We start from the raw sequence: 21320 nt of genomic DNA on the forward strand, positions 1-21320 counted from the left end.
AGATACTTTTAGGGCACGGGAAGAATAATAATAATAATAATAATCGGAACAATTACAATAGGGTTCCCAGCACTACGTGCTAGGACCCCTAAATATAGCCGCAAGCGGCAATGACGGGGTCCTAGCAGCTGGTGACCTCTGGGTTAAATGTGAGATATAGACACCAAATATTGCACATTTCCTCAGAGTAGATATGTGCACAAGTGTACCAGATTCAGTGACGATAGCACAAAGCCATCACGGGTTATGGCTCATTTTGTCAAATATGTGCCACGGCATGAAATTGATTGGCATATTGCGGCCAAACGATATGGAGTACCAAATATCTTTTAATGTTTTTTAATCATGGGAGTCCAGAGATGAAGCATACCAAATTTGGAGTAGATAGGTTCAACGGTGTAGGAGGAGTTCGCCAAAATGGGTTTTTGAGAAAATCCAAAATGGCGGAAAGTCTAATATGGCGGCAATGGGCGGGGCCTATGAATATGATGTGGCTTCACCCAAGGAATACAGGAAAAAAAGAATTTCGTTTCTATGATTTATAGTGACTGAATTATGGGCATTTAAAATCTAAAATGTTGCTGTAGCGCCCCCTATGGGCAAAATGACAGGAAATTCTGGTTTATACCTCAGAGTAGACATCTGCACAAGTGTACAAAATTTGGTGAAGGTAGCACAATGCACTCATGAGTTACGGCAATTTTTGTAAAATGGACCCCGCCCACATCCTGTGACTAAACTTTGGAAGCTAATTATATCACAACGGTATGGAATATCAAATATCTTTTAATGTTTTTTTAATCATGAGAGTCCAGAGATGATGCATGGCAAATTTGGAGATGATTGCCTCAACGGTCTAGGAGGAGTTCGCAAAAGTAGGTTTTTGAGAAAATTCAAAATGGCGGAAAATCTAGTCAGACGGAAATGGGCGTGGCCTATCTGGGTAGATGCGTAATGATCCAAGGAATCCAGGAATAGAGGAATTTGGATTCTATGACTGACGGTTCAGGAGTTATGGACCAAAACGTGAAGTAGGCTGTTATAGCGCCACCATCAGGTAGATTGGGGTAATTTTTGTTTCCTGAGTAGTGGGTGAGATTTCCAACATATGTGGAAAGTTTGGGTGCTGTGGGGCTTATGGTTTCTGAGGTCCAGATACTTTTAGGGCACAGGAAGAAAAATAATAATAATAATAATAATAATAATAATAATAATAATAATAATCGGAACAATTACAATAGGGTTCCCAGCACTACGTGCTAGGACCCCTAAATATAGCCGCAAGCGGCAATGACGGGGTCCTAGCATCTGGTGACCTCTGGGTTAAATGTGAGATATAGACACCAAATATTGCACATTTCCTCAGAGTAGATATGTGCACAAGTGTACCAGATTCAGTGAAGATAGCACAAAGCCATCACGGGTTATGGCTCATTTTGTCAAATATGTGCCACGGCATGAAATTGATTGGCATATTGCGGCCAAACGATATGGAGTACCAAATATCTTTTAATGTTTTTTAATCATGGGAGTCCAGAGATGATGCATACCAAATTTGGAGTAGATAGGTTCAACGGTGTAGGAGGAGTTCGCCAAAATGGGTTTTTGAGAAAATCCAAAATGGCGGAAAGTCTAATATGGCGGCAATGGGCGGGGCCTATGAATATGATGTGGTTTCACCTAAGGAATACAGGAAAAAAAGAATTTTGTTTCTATGATTTATAGTGACTGAATTATGAGCATTTAAAATGTAAAATGTTGCTGTAGCGCCCCCTATGGGCATACTGACAGGACATTTTGGTTGGTATCTCAGAGTAGATATCTGCACAAGTGTACAAAATTTGGTGAAGGTAGCACAATGCACTCATGAGTTATGGCAATTTTTGTAAAATGGACCCCGCCCACAACCTGTGACTAAACTTTGGAAGCTAATTATATCAGAACGGTATGGAATATCAAATATCTTTTAATGTTTTGTAATCAGGGGAGTCCAGAGATGATGCATGGCAAATTTGGAGATGATTGCCTCAACGGTCTAGGAGGAGTTCGCAAAAATAGGTTTTTGAGAAAATTCAAAATGGCGGAAAATCTAGTCAGACGGAAATGGGCGTGGCCTATATGGCTAGATGCGTAATGATCCAAGGAATCCAGGAGTAGAGGAATTTTCATTCTATGACTGACGGTTCAGGAGTTATGGACCAAAACGTGAAGTAGGCTGTTATAGCGCCACCATCAGGTAGATTGGGGTACTTTTTGTTTCCTGAGTAGTGGGTGAGATTTCCAACCTATGTGGAAAGTTTGGGTGCTGTGGGGCTTATGGTTTCTGAGGTCCAGATACTTTTAGGGCACAGGAAGAAAAATAATAATAATAATAATAATAATAATAATAATAATAATAATAATCGGAACAATTACAATAGGGTTCCCAGCACTACGTGCTAGGACCCCTAATAATCGGAACAATTACAATAGGGTTCCCAGCACTACGTGCTAGGACCCCTAATAATAATAATAATCGGAACAATTACAATAGGGTTCCCAGCACTACGTGCTAGGACCCCTAATAATCGGAACAATTACAATAGGGTTCCCAGCACTACGTGCTAGGACCCCTAATAATAATAATAATAATAATCGGAACAATTACAATAAGGTTCCCAGCACTACGTGCTAGGACCCCTAATAATCGTAACAATTACAATAGGGTTCCCAGCACTACGTGCTAGGACCCCTAATAATAATAATAATAATAATAATAATCGGAACAATTACAATAGGGTTCCCAGCACTACGTGCTAGGACCCCTAATAATCGGAACAATTACAATAGGGTTCCCAGCACTACGTGCTAGGACCCCTAATAATTCCTTGAAATACAATAGGTCCTCGCACCGGACGGTGCTCGGGCCCTAATAATAATAATAATAATAATAATAATTCCTTGCATTTCAATAGGGCTTCGCACCGGTCGGTGCTCGGGCCCTAATAATAATAATAATAATAATAATTCCTTGCATTTCAATAGGGCTTCGCACCGGTCGGTGCTCGGGCCCTAATAATAATAATAATAATAATAATTCCTTGCATTTCAATAGGGCTTCGCACCGGTCGGTGCTCGGGCCCTAATAATAATAATAATAATAATAGGGCTCCAGCAGCGAGCTTCGCTGTTTGGACCCCTAATAAACTAGGGGAAAATAAAAAGCACAAACTACATCAAACCAAAAGAACAGAACAGGAGAGGTGAGTGGAGCCACTGAAGGTCTGAGGGCTTCTTAAGCCAAGGAGTACACCGGGCCCAGGTGCACTTCATCAGCGCTGACGATGATCCCGCCTACCAGGCTCCTGTAGGACAGACAAGAGATAGGCCCAATCCCAAACCAGCCCCTACGCCCTCGCCCTGTCCACTCCACCTCTGTTTGGGCGTTCACATGGAGGGTTCTCCATATTAAGACTTAGGGCCAATCCCAATTCCCTTCCCTTCGCCCTACCCCTAGTTTTGGAGTGCCCTCTATTTTGGTAGTGGCCCTTCAGAACGGAGCCACAAGGGGTAGGGGTTGAAATCTTTACCTAGGAAATGGGACACCACTTGTTACGTCATCAGTGCCGACGATGGCACATACGTAACACACCAGCGACGAGGCTGTAGGCATTCCCATTCCGGTTTCCACAATGCCGGCGCCAGGTGTGGTGTTACCAGTTGCATGGGCTGTAATCATCATGCTCCGTTTGATGAATACACGAAATGTGGCGTGTAGAAGACGTCTTCGACGCCTAATACAGCTGGTGGATTTCCATGAGGTATGTAGATTCGGTTAAAAAACAACCTATTGTTCAAGTTAGCTACACAGCATGCCAGTACAGTGGCTAACGTGTTACCTATTGTTGGCTATAACGTTACCTGTGTCTGTAATGTGCACGTTAAGATTGTAATGTAGCTAATATCGCTTGGGTAATGTTAATCATTTGGCCTAATATTTGTTTGATAAATAATAGTCATTTTCTGTGTAGGAAAAAGAGAAAATAAACAACAACAAACAAAGCAAACAAACAAACAAAAAAGACAAGTATTCAGGGGCTCTAATGTAGAAAATAGTCATGCAAACACAGTGCACTATAACGTTAGCCTGTACAATTTACAATAAGCTATTATCACTCTTGGCATTGGCTATGTCATGTCATGTATCTCTACCTGAACCTTGTCTCACTTGCACCTGCAAAAGTAAGGTGTGCAGATTCATTTGGTTTGTTCCATGTATCTCTAATATAAATTGCATAGAGACATCACAAGTTACATGGAATGTGACATCGATACACAGTAGCGATTCCTGTTTGTGCATGTGTTACAGAACCGGTGTATTTGGGCCCATAACTTTTGCCTTTTCTAATGAAAACTTTTCCAAGTCCAATAATGTTTATCAACTTATTTTCTTTTCCAGAGTGGCCGTCTTATGTCCTATTGTAGGCTGAACTACAATGTGCCCATCCTGCATTTGTGGTTCAATGTGGAGGCAGAACTGAAGCAGGATTTCCGGCTGAGTAGACGAGTAATGCATGGTCTGCAGAGACTCCTACAGAGGGAACAAGATCATGGCTGGGGTCATCAACTGGAGGTCCTGATATATGTGTACTGGCTGGCTCATGGACTTTCCTTTCGGGTGGTGTCCCAGGTCTTCAGTGTGCCCAAATCTACAGTCCACCGGGTCATTCATAGAGTTGCACAACATATTTGGGTCAACCTGAAGAGAGCCATTTGTTTTCCAAGTGCAGGAGAGCTGGATGCAGTTGGGCTTGGATTTGGCCAGCTATCAGGAAGTGCAGTCTTCAACAAAGCTGTGGGTGCAATAGATGGCTGCCACATTAGGATTAAACCCCCCTCACAGCACCGAATAGACTATTTGAATTACAAAGGATTCTTCTCCATCAATATGCAGGCCATTTGTGATTCAAAAGGAAGGTTCCTTGACATATTTATTGGCTACCCAGGGTCGGTCCATGACACACGCATTTTAAAAAACAGCCCGTTTTACATGGCTAGACAATACCCTCCCACAGGATACTTTCTACTTGGTGATGGTGGCTATCCCTGTTTGGACACTCCAATCTGCCTCATCACTCCTTACAAGGAGCCCTTAAATGGCCGGGTACAGGAACGTTTCAATTATTATCATTCCAAGGGGCGTTCAATAATAGAAAGAGCTTTTGGAATCATGAAGACAAGATGGAGGTCTACCCTTTTCAGAGCCTTGGAGGTTAAGCCTACATTTGCACCCCTTGTTATTGCATCATGTGCCTTTTTACACAATGTGTGCATAGACAATGGAGACATGCTGGAGCCAGATGCAGATGTGGCACAGGACCCCCTCGACCCACAACCTCCACGTGAACCCCTTGCACAAAACGAGAGGTCAGGGAATGCCACAAGGGACAGACTTGCTGCCCTGCTCTCTGGTCATGTGCAAGCCCTACAGTAGGGATGCTGCCTGAACTCATAACCTGTTAATAGTTTACACTTTGAAAAATTACTCTTTTGCCTGGAAGAACAAAAAGAACACACCATTGTTTAACTTTTACACTGTTGTTTGACATGCTGCATTTTCTCTTGTGATTTACTTGATGTGTGTTATTTTTATACCAGTATATTGTTTAATAAAACTCTATGTACAACAGTTTGTGTCTCCTGAATTTAAATATTTCTAAGTTTGTATGTGTCAGGAATTTAATTATTTAATTTGTGGAAATATACAGTATGATGACAAAATATCTAGGAGAATCTGCTATTAATGCTCACAAACAAGACTTCATTATGTTTGAACCAGAAATGGCTTTATTATCCCAAAGCTGCACTTTCAAATTACAAAAATATTCTTGAAAAATTTAAAATATGTACATTCAATATAAATATATGCACATAAATAAATGAAAAAATATATATACATATATATGTATATGGAACACCTAATGTGTTAACACCTAAATATGCTGCATTGTGGCCTGCCAGTCCAGCATGAACAAGTAGTGCAGAAAGAACTGAACAAATATTGCACATTAAACTGACATTTTAGGCTGTATGTTTTGTATAATTTTTGAAAAACCAAAATAAAATACTCTAAAAAAAAAAAAAACTGACATTTTACAACTGGCCTGAAAAAATATCAGTGGTTTGGCAGTTTGTCGATCATTTTTTCAAAAAGGCCTAAGAAACGTTCAGTTTTGGCCTCGCTCTGTTCATGACGCTTCTGCTCATTTTGAGATTCTTGCTTGAGGAAATCCAATACTGGATTGGTCTTCCTTTTCTTTTTTTTAGGGGATGGGGTTGTGGGATCGGGGGCCGCCCTGGGAAGAGCTGCTCTTGTAGATGGGGTGGAGGCAGATGCACTCGAGGTAGATGCAGTAGACTCTCCAGGACTTGAGGTAGATGCAGTGGACTGTTCAGGAATTGAGGCGGATTCAGAGGACTGTTCAGGCTCAGTAAGGTTGGTTTGTATGGGAGGTTCGATGATGTTCTGAAAGAAGAAAAAAAAAAAAATGAGAAACCTGCCTGACTCTGGTCAGGTACATAGGAACACCCGCACACTGCAATTTATAGGAAAAAATTCCTTAACCGAGTGTCCTGTCACACAGAAATGGCACACCTCTAACCCGGGACCTGCAAGTCCACTGAAACTGAAGCTTTTTTTTTTTACATCTACGCACATGCTACCTATTGCATGAACAGACTGAGAAATACAGGAGCAATAGTATCTTCAACCTGCCTGACTGAAATGTGATTGTTGCTTTCCTGCCAAACTTACCATAAGTAGTGTTGTTGCATCGGTATTTGCAACAAAAGATGCCACCAAAACAGGAGGCTCAATTGAAGGTCTGGCACCCAAAACCTCATGCATATCTGCATAAAATTGCCAGGTGGCAGCTGTGACCTCTCCATTTTCTGTTCCTGAGCCAGTCTTGGGAGTTTTCAGCTCCTGCAATAAAAATCACACAAACACACGTGCGCACACACACACAACTGAATATTACAAAAATGTAGTAATGATGACAACACCATTACTTTAGAACAGAAGGAAGATGTTTTACACATATTACTTTTTTTTATTAACTGTTATGCAGCAGCTCTTTTCCTAAAGACAACATTGCCCTCTGATTACCTTATATTTCTTTTTTAAATTCTCCCATTTTTTGGATACTTGTTGTGGAGTCACCTTGCCCTCAAGGCTCAGTTGTTTGATCAGTGTCCTGTAACAGATAACAAACAGTGATGAAGATAAGTAACATCATGGTTAAGAGAATTATCACAGATATTTATACATTGGCAAGCAAATACAACAGTCAGGTCACTCACCCCCACAGCTGTTTGGCGGCATATTTCTTCTTGGTAAATTGTTCCTCGTTTTCTGCTCGAAATGTGATTAGTTGCCTGGTTTGCTCAGGAGTCCCTGGAATGTTACAACATGATTATAACATTATAGTACTATAGTACTATACATTTTATATTAAAGCCTGTTGCTTGCTACCATTATCAACTAGTGACAAATCTGACCAAATTAGCAGGACAGAACAAGAATAGGCGAAAATAACACATTACTGCATGCAAAAAACTGCATGGTTTTTGCCCAAAACTGCATGGGATTAACGTTAGCATAAATGGTTGAATAGCACGTGAAAGCGATTTTTCTGAAATGCGTGTTATAACGATCCAATTACATATTCCTTTGCATCTACATTAAACAGATATTCCAACGGATTTTTAACATTTTTGCATGATTATTTGCAAAGATATACGTACATTTATGGGCTTCTTTCCCTGCACCGGGAGCCATGTTCCGTTTTGCTGCCTCAGTTCGCAAAGCATTCTGGGAATTTTCTTCTACCACTCTGTTTGGAGTCTGCATCTGAAAACACTCCGTTTGGAGGGCCATCTGGAGGGCTGGATAACCACTACCCCTCGATCCCCCAAAGAAACGGGACACCCTACCCTACGCGGGAGCGCGCAAAACGGAGGGGTAGGGCCAAGTGGTAGGGCCAAGAGGGGGAATTGGGATTGGCCCTTAGAATCGTCCACTAGCAGGAAGCGCACCTGCAACAAGAGAATGAAGGAAACACCATTTCGTCTTTCTACTTTGTGAAGTATTTCTCATCATGCACACTCACCTTTGTTTTCCTCGCGCTGACTTTACAGCCTCAAACAAAATCATGGAATGTGTGGTGAAGTTTAAAACTAAAAAAAGGAGAACATCACTTTGTCCCTCCCTTTACGCATGCAAACATAAAAAAAAGTCTAATTTAAAATTAATGAATGTTAAAAAGTCTTGCCATATGAGACCGGTGTTGGTATCATGCATATGTGGCCTAACCCTCGTGTGGACGGCCGCAGGCTCGTATCCACCGTAAGCACTTGTCCACCCCCCTCTTGGGTTTCGGGAAATTTATAAAGCTAACACCGGCCATATGCGGTCGGTCCATATACCTAGTGTCACTGTTACACACTCCATAACAGCAGTGTTTTATGTACACCATGACTCCAAAAACAAAAAACTACTGTAGGAAATATAAGTGTGGGTTTTCCCGGTTTCTCATTGACTCCCTATATTGAGCAGGTGATTCTATCTGACTTCCGGCTCGTGCACATTTTTGACGTCATAGCTGGTGGTGCTAAAAATAGCTCCGCGGCGGAGCGCTATTGGTCCCAGTGTGCTGGCTATCATAAATAGCTCCCTCGCTACAGGTTCCATCCCGTTCTGTTTCAAACATGCCGCTTCTTAAAAAACTTTGTTTTGACCCCACTATTCCAAATAATTTTAGACCCATTTAAAAACTCCCATTTTTATCTAGGTACTAGAGAAGGCTGTTCTTCATCAGTCACTAAACCAAAACAATATATTTGAGAAATTTCAATCGGTTTTCGTGCACACCTTACCACAGAATCAGCTCTGTTGAAGGTAACTAGTTAGTAAGTAAGTAAAGCTTTATTTATACAGCACTTTTTAAAACACAATGGGCCTCATGCAAGAACATTTTTGTATTCTTATCTTAAATTTCTCATATTTTTTTCGTGAGGTGGACTCGTACGAGTGTGCCACATCAGATTCACCAAACACTCGTATCTTCAGAAAACTGTCGTAAATGACCTGCGTAAACATGATGAATGCCACCTGTTCTAAATGAACGCGTGTTCACAATAATTGTGAATTTGCATAATTGATGCCCCAATACTGCTATATAAGGTTAGGCGTCCAGCCTCATTTTTCGAGAAGCTTCATTCATAAAAATGACACAGAAGACTAAGAAGACTTCTACCAGCTCTGAGATTAAGTCCTACTATCAGAAGTAAGTAAACAAATATTTAATAGTCAGTAGTGGAATCAAAGGCCCTGCTAAAGCCAAGGAATGGGAAAAAATTACTTGTGCTGTTAATGCAGTGTTGTCTGTTGTGCGCCTTACGAAAAACAACTATAGTATAGTATTCCTATACATTTTAGACGAATACTAAGGTTACTGAGTAACCTGCCTAAACGAGTAGTGTAAGGGATTACAATTTAAGTTATTACAGTAATTATATTACAGTTACTTATCCCAGTAACACTCCATTGCTGCGTTACTTAAACCTGAACCCCCTTCAACCTTTTCTTTTCTCTCCTTTGAAATTTTCGAAGGTTTTTTTTTCTTCCAAATCTGTGTTTGTTTTTTTCCTCATATGTGGGCAGGTTACGTCGGCTACTAGCTAGCAAAATGTTCCAGGAATTTAGGAATTATTTTTGGCCAGCACAACCTTGATGAACACGTCAAGACGCTGACTTGTCCCTGCTTTTTCCAGCTCAGAAACATTTTTAAATTAAGGTCTATTGTGTCTCATCATGAACTTGAAATGATTATACATACTGGTATCATCCAAGCTAGATTACTGTAATTCTCTTTTTGCGTGCCTAAACATGCTGCAGCAAGACTCTTATGCAGATCCAGTAGTAGGGATCTATGTAATACCTTACCTCTGGACAAAAGATTGGCAACCTCAGTGGACTGTTTTAAACATCTAAAAACTTTCTTGTACAGACAGGCCTTTTGTTGATTTGTCTTTGTTTTGTATTGTGTGTCTTATTGTTTTTATATTACTTATTTTTTATAGTTTTATTAGGGGTTAGGGTTAGCTCTGCTGCTGGTCCCTCTTGTATTTCTATGTATTATTATTATTCTTTCTTTCTTACTAAAACTGCCTTGCCATGCATGAAAATGCACCAAACTTGGCACATAGCTCAAGTCCCATGCCAAATGACACAGACACTTTTGCCCCTAAAGTATGGGGCAAAAAATTGTACACAGCCACTGTAAATTGCTGCTTACTCAATGTCCAATCTTCATGTTAAAATAGAACGTATTTTCCTGTCTTCATAGATGAAAGTTACAAAATTTCAGACTTCTATCTCAAAAACTGAATTTTTTAAAAACTCTTTGAATTCTGACCTTATGGAAACCATTGTAGTCAATGGAAAATAGAAATCTTTAAACATCAGTTTTTCGCTTATGGAGCATCCAACCCTTGTAAAAAATGAATAACAGACATCTCTATATTGTCAAGATAAAGTATGCAAATTCTCAGAATTTTAACTTGAAAACTGAATATTTGACACTACGAAATCTGCCTTTGTATGGATGGACAGATGTTATCATGCACCCTAGTGGCTGCCTTAGTCATACTGTCAAGCTACTTCTCAGATAGCTCAACAAGTTCATGACTTGTCCTTGGTTTCAAAGGTTGTGAGTTTGAGTCATGGGTGATGGTGAGTAAACATGCTTATGCCTACTTGGGCATTGTGATGTAGAGACATATTTTCAATGATATTTCAAGGTTTTAATAATAATCTTCATCTAATTCCTTCTTTCTCCAAACGCTTCTTCTCGTAGCAGCAGCAGTAGTAGTATTTAATGTAGCCTACTGTTTTATGGCATCTCTTTTATGGTATCTTCCAGGGAGCATTTGCTTACTGGGCTCCCAAAAACACTGGCACTCTTCTGAGTCCCACCCCAGCGGCCAAAACCACGGGTGAATTTTGAAGCCAGTAAGGAAGTGGCTGAAAGCTGCAATTCCTCTAACGTCCACTAGATGCTGGCTCCAAAAAGACTCCAAACCCAGCCTAACTCCATGCAAGTCAATGGGACTGCAACCCAACTTCTCACTCAAAATATAAAGTCAATAATTTTTTTCGTCAAGAGGTTATGGTCAGTAGCTAATTTCACTTCTTCTAATGTGTGTCCATATGGCGATTTTCCAAATAATTGCGTCATTAACGGGATATAACGGTTATAAAACCGGGGTGTTTTCCTAGTGATTAACAGGTCGCCTGTCCAGTGATCGACAGGTCGCCGATCACGGACCAATAGCAGGCAGCACTGCGTCACTATGGACAACCCTCGGCCTCGCTCTGGCTGCTCTGGCTCCAAAAAATGTCAACATGGCGGCGCTCGTAAACCCAATCTTTTGGCTTCAAAACAGCCCTTCAGAAACCTGTGGGTGACGTCACACTCACTACGTCCCTCTTGTTTTACAGTCTATGGTCCCACCTGACAAAAATTGGATGAAGTGTTGCAAAGCATGGAGTGTGTAAATCATCAGGTCAGTGATCCACAAAAATGAACAATAAATGTTGAAAGCATGCATTTTTTTTTTTATGTGAAACACCCTATGAAAGCACTCACTGATTCACATTTTGATAATCTTTATGATAACCCTTTATTGGCAGTTTTTACGAATGAAGGAATGTTGAGCCATTTTTAATATTTCCACATTATTTGTGCAGTTGACTATGGGACAGCACATTCCTTAATGGTGAAATCGTTCAAAAGTAAAGTATCCAACATTGAGGACCCATGCAGTCAATCTGGTATACATGGCCAAAGAGAAAAAGACAATGACCACCACACCTTTTGTCTGCTGTGGAGAGCAATGATTGTGGAGCCTCTAGTGTGCCAACCTAATTAAGAGATAGTCAAGTGAAAACATTAATTCAATTCACATTAAAATGAAAAACTGTTACTAAAAATGTAATAAAATGTTCATTAAATGTCAATAATTAAATTTCATTATTCTGCCTGTATGAATAAATTAATGAATTTATAAATGGATTTGTAAAATGAGTTTTTTAGGCATTTAAATGTAACTTTTTGTTATTCCATTTACTAATGTGTTTTTCCATTCATCTCACAGTTCATTTGTTTTCTGCTTTACTGTTTACACTTTCTGCTTGGGCCACACTTCATTTTTAGATGTCTCTCATTAATTAAAAGACATACCCAGTGTGCCGCACTAAAAGTAATACGCAATCTGCACAGTCAGTAGGCTGGAGGACTAAACTGTGTGCCATCACAATCCTCCTCCAAGCCATCCAACAACAGTGGAGTAAACCTGTGGATGGTATGAGCTAGCATTAGCCTTTAGCTGGGGGTAAACTTTGGCGTACCACCAGCGATTAGCCTGTGGATGAATGAAAACAGGACGCAGGCCTGTTGGCCGAGTTGTGGCATAGCTTGTTTATTAATGGTATATTTTTGCATAGGGAAACATACTCACTTCCAGTAATGAATTCATCAGCATTTGCTGATAGCAATGGCTGAATATGGTTATAATGAAATATTATCAAAGCAGTTAATATCCCCCACACCAGATTAATAACACCAGTTCAGAAACACCAGTTCAGAAAATTGTCACTGTGCTGGATTCAAACAGGAACAGAAAATCCAATTTATGTTCTTATGGTTCTGTGGCAGAACTGTGCCACAGTGTGGACATCATTTCCTGTCCCTGTGTGCAGCCTTACAGGGACATTTTACATAATGTAAAGAAACGTTTATTACTGAATTTTGTTTCAACTGAGAAAAAAAAAGAAAAAAAAAAGTAAAGTAATTATGGTTAAAACTCCCGTTGAAGCTGCTAAAATCTACAGCCAGAACAGTCCAGACCACCAGCTCTTTCCACATTGAACATCGCAGCCCAGCATTAGCATCAGCCCAGGACTGACATCTACATTTCAACTTTTAGATCTGTAGTTGGGAATAAACCTGCTCCAGAGCTAACGTCAAGGCAAAATCCAACGGTACACACTTAAAAAGGATGTGTCACTTCCATCACTTCCATGTGCTTAATGTTGTGTTGTGTTACTTGTCAACATATTGTATGTCAATAGCAATGCATAATATCAAACAAGAGGCACTTGAGCTGCCTAACGTCCCGCCATAATCACCATAATATATTAAACATAATAATGCTAATGAGGTCATTAATTAAGCTAATTATGAATTAGCAAATATTTCTATCTCAACATATGTCTTTGCATAACACATGGGTGGTATAAATATGAACTCCTTATCTTAAAGCATAAAGGAGTTATAGATTCAAGAAAATCAGTTGGGTTTTTTTTGTAAGTATGAAGTTTCTATCATGTACTGTTGTTTAGTTATTGTGATGACATAATGTCCTGTATACCATGTACCATGTTGTTAGGACATAAAAATCTGTTTTTTTCCATACCCTCATAATGCAGCAACTCAATTCTTCCCATACTTTTCATTCATACATTTCCAGGTCATATGTTGTTGGAATCAGCAGTGTTGTGTTAATACCCTCATTTGCCATAGTTTATTTTTCTTTAATGTATCCTATTAATATTTGCTTTTGCAACAACCCCAAAACCATTAAAGTTTCATCTTATCTAACATGGGTTCTTATAAATATAAGATGTAGTGAAAAGCTAGTGTCTAGTCCCAAACTAGATATGTGGATGTGTTGAAAATAACACATTTATTGTGGTTAACCCAGGGCCAATTAAGCTGTAGGATGTCTTGGGCTAAGTTTATTGTGAAAAGGAATCAGGTCTGTCTGGACTGCACTGTCATACATATGAAAGCTGTTCATGCCTATGCCCTGTCTGATGTGAGGGATATACATTTATGTCGGGCAGCAAGCAAAGCAGTCCTTTACTATAATATTATCTGTAAAGTTATAATGAGAAAAAAAAATCTGTAACATATGACACTGCATTAAAATGTTCTCTGAGAAACAGTTCTGTTTTTTCCCTTCTTTAGAAACTGTCTACAGCACATGGAGGAAACAGCGTGCAGAAACAAAGTACCAACAAATACAGAAAAGAACCAATATGACACTGCTGTCACAGGAAACCTCATAGCTCTACAAAGTCTGCTTTTTAATAACTAAGAAAATAATTCTTGTTATCCAACTGCTGTGTATTTTTGACATTACAGGAAAAAAAACTGAAAACATTTTGCCTGTGCTAGGGCCATTAAACTTAGCACATCATGTAAAATTTCAATTCAACTAAGAAACAGAAAAATAAGAGAAACACAAATATTGGAGTTACAAGGTTTTCAGGCAACAGCAGCAATAGGGTGGAGCAGAAGAGTGGGGAATCACATAAACTGTTTATAGAAAAGAGCCCTGAAAACCACCCCAACACTTTGTTTCAGTATCCAACAGTCCCTCTATTCTTCACACAGCAACCAAAGATCTGAAAAATCGCAGTGTTTCTGCTGCTAACCTAGCAAACAGGAATCATCTAGAGCCATTATAACTGTTGACAGGGCTGTCAGAAGAGAGTTATAATTGCTAACAATGATCTACTGATCAGAATTATAACTGCTAACGATCCCAACAGGGATCCTCCAGAAACATTGTTGGCATTGTTGGCACTTAGCACATGCTAACAGTGATCCTCTCTGCTAACAGTGCTAACAGTGATCAGAACAGCACTTGGTTTATATCACAGAGTAAAAAAACTAGAGGGAACTCTTATGACAATGAATCCCAATGAATACCTCCATCTTAGTTAACATGGTGTGAATTGATTGACATAATCTTCAACCATGTGCTTTTGTACAAATTGACCATTCTTACAGTGAATATTTCCACATCACTGGGAGAGAGATCTGATTTTCCAACACATCATTCCTGCTGCCAAGGTGGCACTTACGCTGCATTAACGTCTTATGGGAAAGTTTAACTCAGCTTTCAGATGGTAAATACTACTAGAAAATACCATTCATCTCAGCTTTCAGCTGGCTAATGCTACTAGAAAATACCGTTCACTTCAGCTTTCAGATGGTAAATACTACTAGAAAATACTGTTCACTTCAGCTTTCAGATGGTAAATACTACAAGAAAATACTGTTCAAACTCTATTCATCACTAGGTGCATTTGTTTTCAGTGTGAAAAAGCTGATCAGGAGCAACCAAAGTCTACAGTCTCCAAATCATGACTTCTAGGTCGGTGTGTTGAACCATCAAGTCGTTCCCACAGTTATTCCCATATGATGTGAATGCAGCATTAACATACAATATCAACATTGGGTCGCCAAACAGAGTTCTAGCTGGGTAAAGCCATGGCTGGATCTTTCTCAATTTGCCTCAAAATGCAGCAGGACTTCCAACTGAGTCTATTTGGACCATTTCCTCTAGATTTTTTTATACTCTTTGGTTTGTATGGCTTATCACCTCAGGACCTGCATGGCCCATCTCTATTAGCCAAGGCTGGTGATGTCCTCATCACAGAGCACCAACCTCTGGGCTTCAATGTGTCACATTACCATGTAGTATTTGAATACAAGTACTGCAAAGCTCAGCGTACAAAACAACTCAATCTAGCAGTAAAATGATAGGCACTGCTTGTTGAAATCATTTTTGGTTTTTCCAGTTTCCATGCTGTCGACCTGCTGGTTTAATTTAAGAGGAGAGAGAAAGTGATAAGTGTCCATGCCAACTGGAAAGTGGAAATTTTATTACCTGAGGAGAGGACAGTGTTTGCATGAGAAACTGAACCGACAGGTAGATCACTTGCTCAGTGCGATTCAGTTTCTGGTGAAGACATTATTCTCACCTCATCGAGCCTTTTGACTTGAGGTGAGAAATTTCTCAGTTCCCAGTTGTGCTGAACACACTAAAGCTCAGAGTCCTACCTGTTCTTTCAGACTTCTAGAGACACAACTTCCCCTTTGGCAAGAGTTGGAGGAAATCTCCACTCTGTGCTTGGCATCTCTGCTTCCATAGTTACTTGAGTAACATGGTCTTTTACCATGGTAACCTTGTGTCACATGGCTGAAAAATGTTCTCTTTGAGTGGATTTCATATAGTGGCCTGGGCATACTGTTTGTCACGTATGGCCAAAGGAGCATGGTGGTCGTATTTCATTTCTAAGTTTTCCCTGCCCAATCAAAAGCCTTCCATTTTGTACATAGAAAAATAGTAGAGTGGTAAAACTGGAGTAGAATTTCACACCCCTGCAGACAAAGACACAAACAAGGCAATTATAGGCCTGGGCTGCACTTCCCAATAATGATCGCTGTTAGTGGTTGTGAAGGTTTCCTACGAGCGATTTTAAGAAAGTTTGTATTTCCCAAAAGGTAAGAGCGCCGTACCTTAAGCGCATCTTTGGTCGTGTTCCATTTCTTTCCATTTCTCCCCTGCGTTGTGCAGCTGATAACCAATCACAGCACCGAGGAGGAAGGTCTTGGGGAGGATTTGGATGACAGAGAGCGACACATTGGACTCTGGAAACCACTTTTGACGCGTGTGTGTAAATGTAGGGCCTACAGTTAGTTGCACTGTCCAGTTTTGAAATGCTTAGTTGGTTTATGGTTGATTATAGGCTTACTGTAACGCATTCATTTAATTCAAATAGGCCTTTTGTCAAAACCTTGAACATACACAAAATAACATTTCGTGCTGTTTGGTTTACTACGATAGATTAGAATTAAAAAATAAAGGCTATCGCGCAGAAACAGAGGAAGTGGCAATATAACAACAAACATTGTATTCACGTACCAGGTAAAACACAATATTGAGAAAGCCTCGGAAAAAGGTGTTCTCACTCTGTTGTATTATTATTATTATTGAAGCAGTAAGTTGCCAAGTCATTCGAAGTTTCTTTTAAACACCCTCTCCACACACTTTTTTTCATCCTCAGTTCAACAGTCCCCAGGGTTTAGTTATCTGTTCAGCAAATCAACAATTTAAATGTAAATCAAATTCATTGCGCCCATGCACTGCTCAATCAAACTCATCTAATCAGTACTCTCTTGATGACGATGGTTGCATGATGGGCTAATGGGAGCAAAAAGCATCCATTTTGAAGATAGAACACTGTCAATGCCACAGTAAAATTGATGCCCAGACCACCATTAAAACCCACTCAGTGACGACAGCAGATTCCCAAGACTATTTAAAACTCACTTTGCATAAAACACTCAACAACTTTCAACTGAGCCAGCACAGTTGACCATCTCTAGACCTCATAGCTACCTTCATAACACAGTTTTTTTTTTTTTCCACTCAGCTGACAAGTGGTATTGTGTATAGGGAACTTATCTGGCCTTCTTTGTGCATTTAGTCTGTGGTCAGATGGTTAGACAGAGAAAGTAGAGAAGAATAGAGATGAAGAGGAATCATACTTCACAACCTGCTTCAACAGAATCAAACCCTGGACTCTCCTGACAGCCAACAGGCCTTACATCCAGAATCTGGCCTATCTTTGAAAAAACTCTGCTGAGTAAAATAGGATTCTATGGCATCTGCCACTCAGGATGTGGGGCCAAAAGTGATCTATAATATTGTTGCATGCTTCCCTCTGTCGTATGAGTCAGTCTGGATGAGCTTCAGCTACATACTTGAGTTGTAACTGGATAGATCAACCCAGGGATGGCATGAGGAGACTTTTTCTCTTCTGTCTGACTTGTTTGTCGACCTAAATGTCTGTTGTCAGTTATCTTTTTTCTTTCTACACATCCATCTGTTGTCCCTTTCTTCCCTGTAGTGCATATGCTGAGAGTTAACCAACACCCGATGATAGCCACATCGTAATACAAAGTTAACCACAGCCATTTCCATCATAAGCTCACACGCTCCTTACTTGTTTAAACACACTTCACAGAAACAACATCCTTTTATCCTGCTGGCAGAGCCACTGATTAAGAGAGTTTAGACATTTTATTTTTCAGCAGCAACCATGTGAGCACCATAATACAGCTCCATGTCTGGCGTTATGTAACTGGTGGTTCTACGCCAGCTGATGATTAAAATCTTGGCCATCACACCACAGTGATATTTTGGAGGTCATTGTTACAGTCAAAACCTCTTTGATTTAAAGAAGCAGCAGCAACATGGCATCCAAATTATAACCTGGCCAAACTCTGTATCCATGGCTCTGGCTAGAAGCTTCCCAGGTTAAAGGGCTTTTTAGACGAGACACGGCAACCCAGCCTGATCTCCTGAAATTTTGTGAAATAAGCACAAAGACTTAAAATGCAAATACATGCTCTGTGCACTAAAAGTGAGAGAATTACATCTTCCAAGCATGAAAAGGTTACGTGAAGGAGGCACAACTATAAAGAAGACACATTGAAGTAGGGCAATTCAATTCAATTCCAACAACCCGGGTTGGATTCCCAAGTTATACCAAGATTTCTACCATGAGTGAAGTTTTAATTTGTAGCTTTTCTTATAATTTAACCATGATCAAAGCCTCTCCCTAACCTTAACCAAGTTGTTTTAGTTGCCTAAACCTAACCGTAACCTTAAGCACAATTGTTTTACTTGTCTAACCTTAACCATAACCTTAACCCAACCAAAGTTGTTTGCCTAAATGTAACCGCTAGCCAACTTTTAGGTGAACATGGCGTTATTGTCACAGAATCCAATTCATGGTGGAGGAACATAATCTTCACTCTCATTTCACTAGTCATGCAACATGGTGTCCACTCATGAATCAATTGTCTGGTGAAACTCCACGTCGCGGTGTCAAAAAGTTCAAGACCAGCACCACCGGCTCAAGACTGAACCGGCGGGCGGATGTGTGTGTGACACGAGCATGAACGCGACCGTTTCACGGGATCGAGCCCACTTGCTGCTCCACCTGCCAGACTGTATGCTCCTCTGTGCCTCCTTGCTTGCCTCTCATTGAAAATGGATGATTACCAGGTGGCTGTCGCATCTTGTCTAAAAAGCCCTTAATAATGACAACCAATACTAAAACCAACTTCACCCTATGGATGCTGTTGCTCTTCAGCAGACATACAGCTCTACCTTATTCAGCCTAACTTTGTTTTCACCTGACCTCTTTTCCATTATCATCTTTCACCCTATTATCCTTTACATGGCTAAACCGTAGCTCTTAGCCCACCCAGCTTTTTTCCATTACATGGATCCTTTATTCTGAGGCTTGGCCACTAGCTTAAGAGATCCAAACCAAAATACACAAATATGGACAAACTTAAACAATCTATACACATTTATCATTTCTTTATAATTGATGTCTATATTGTACATATTATTATACACACTATCGTGTTTAAAACTGTGATAATTCTACAAGCAACATAATAACTAAAGAATTAAAAAATAAAATAAAAGCCAAGTTGAGTAGGGATAGTGTTTAGTGCATGCATCAGTATGAAGCTCAAAACTCACCCATGGCCTTTTTTAACGTCCTGTCACATGATCAGTCACATGGTCAAAATCATCCAATAAGGAAATGGACGGTGTTCTGCTGGCCGATCAGAGCTGCAGAACCTTGAAGCCCACCAATAGCTGACAGGCATCACCTTAAGCTTAACCTTAAACCTAAAACATTAACATGTTTCCATTTGATGGAATTTAGATTGAGTGGCTTGGCCACAACCTCAAGGGAACTAAATGATAGCACATTAATATGGGCATAGCAAAATGCCTGACAAAAAATTCACAATATAGCGTAAGACTTTTCCCCACAATAAACACTATCATATGTGTTTGCATTTATTTAATACTTATTTATATCATTACCAAAACAGAGTGTAGACAGAGCTAACCAGAGACTCTGAAAATGGCTTTTATTCATAATATATTGTGAACATTTCATCAGGAATTACCACCATGGTAGGACAAAGTTACTTCATAATCAGCATTTTTGCTTTTACTTTCTTTTGTAACTAACAAAAGTGCCATTGTCAGATCCAAGGTAGCCATAACTACACTCCTAAAATAGTGTTTCATTTTCAACACATCGGTGTGTGTAGTTTGGGACAACACACATCTTGTTACTTTGCAACATGCGTTGCTATGTTGTGATGTGTTATCGGCAACACATTTTGAAACAACACCATACACAGCAAAACTGTCAGTGTTAATTTAACTCAGAGTGTAAAAATCAACACTTTACCAGCGTTTCTATTCATCCACACCCATCAGAGTTAATTTAACACTTTAGTTTTGAACAGCTGCCGCAGAGCAACATCGGCTCTATGAGTGGACAAACAATTCTCCATTCAACACTTGGCAACTCCATATAATTATCACTGAAAATCAACTTTTTAACACTGGAAAACTTGCTGTGTATTTTGTTGAAATGCAGTACAGGATTAGTGTTGTCCCAGCTCTGGACAGACGTGTTGAAACCTTTCATGGGGCTGACACTCAGGCTAGTATCTCTACTGATGGACATTTCTAGTATCTCTGTTAACAGACTGCCACCTCTTAACCTAAAACTGTCTACCACGTACACTGGGTAATGACAGGCAGTCACACATGCAGCATTATTTTTTTTGTGTGTTTTTGAAGTGCTACCACGAAAAGAAAAAAAAAAGATGTATTATTGTTCTTTAACTAAAGGCAAGGCACATAATGTGTTTTATGAAATATCGTGCAAAATAGAAGTTTAACAACAGGGCTATTATTAAAATCCAAAGAAGTAGATTTAGTAGGGACAACCCTTCCGTATAATGCCCTCTGTTGTAGTACAGAGGGAGGAAGAGGAGGAGGAGCAGGAGGAAGAGGAAGAGCAGGAAAGGGAGGGAGAGGTATTGTCAGGTTGAGCCATGCATTCTTTAGGTCAGCACAGCGACCAGAGCAGCACCATGCAGTATACATCAGCTTTCAGCTAACTTTAACCAAACCTTAACCCACGCCCTAACCAAACACAGCTCATATCAGCATCTTCGGTACAAAAATCGAACCCCTGGTAGGCATTGGCCACTGCTAACTTGAACCCTAACCCGTTAGAAAAGAAAACTTCACTCGAACACAGAAAACACTAATCCTTTAAATGCATACCACCCTAAGCAACAAACTATAATAGACTGCTTTACAGTTACAAAGCCTTAGAGAGTAAAACATGGCATCAGGTATCAAACACTAGTCCCTATAAATAACATTCATTTTCAGTATTTTACACCAAAGTACTGTCTTTTATGTGTTCTTGAGTGTACAGCATAACTTAGTTTATCCAGACCACAAACCTCCAAACTGAACGGTCTTCCAAATATATAAAAATGCCAGGATGCAAAAAGCTC

The sequence above is a fragment of the Centroberyx gerrardi genome, chromosome 9 (assembly GCF_048128805.1).
Source record: "Centroberyx gerrardi isolate f3 chromosome 9, fCenGer3.hap1.cur.20231027, whole genome shotgun sequence".
NCBI classification, from domain to species: domain Eukaryota; kingdom Metazoa; phylum Chordata; class Actinopteri; order Beryciformes; family Berycidae; genus Centroberyx; species Centroberyx gerrardi.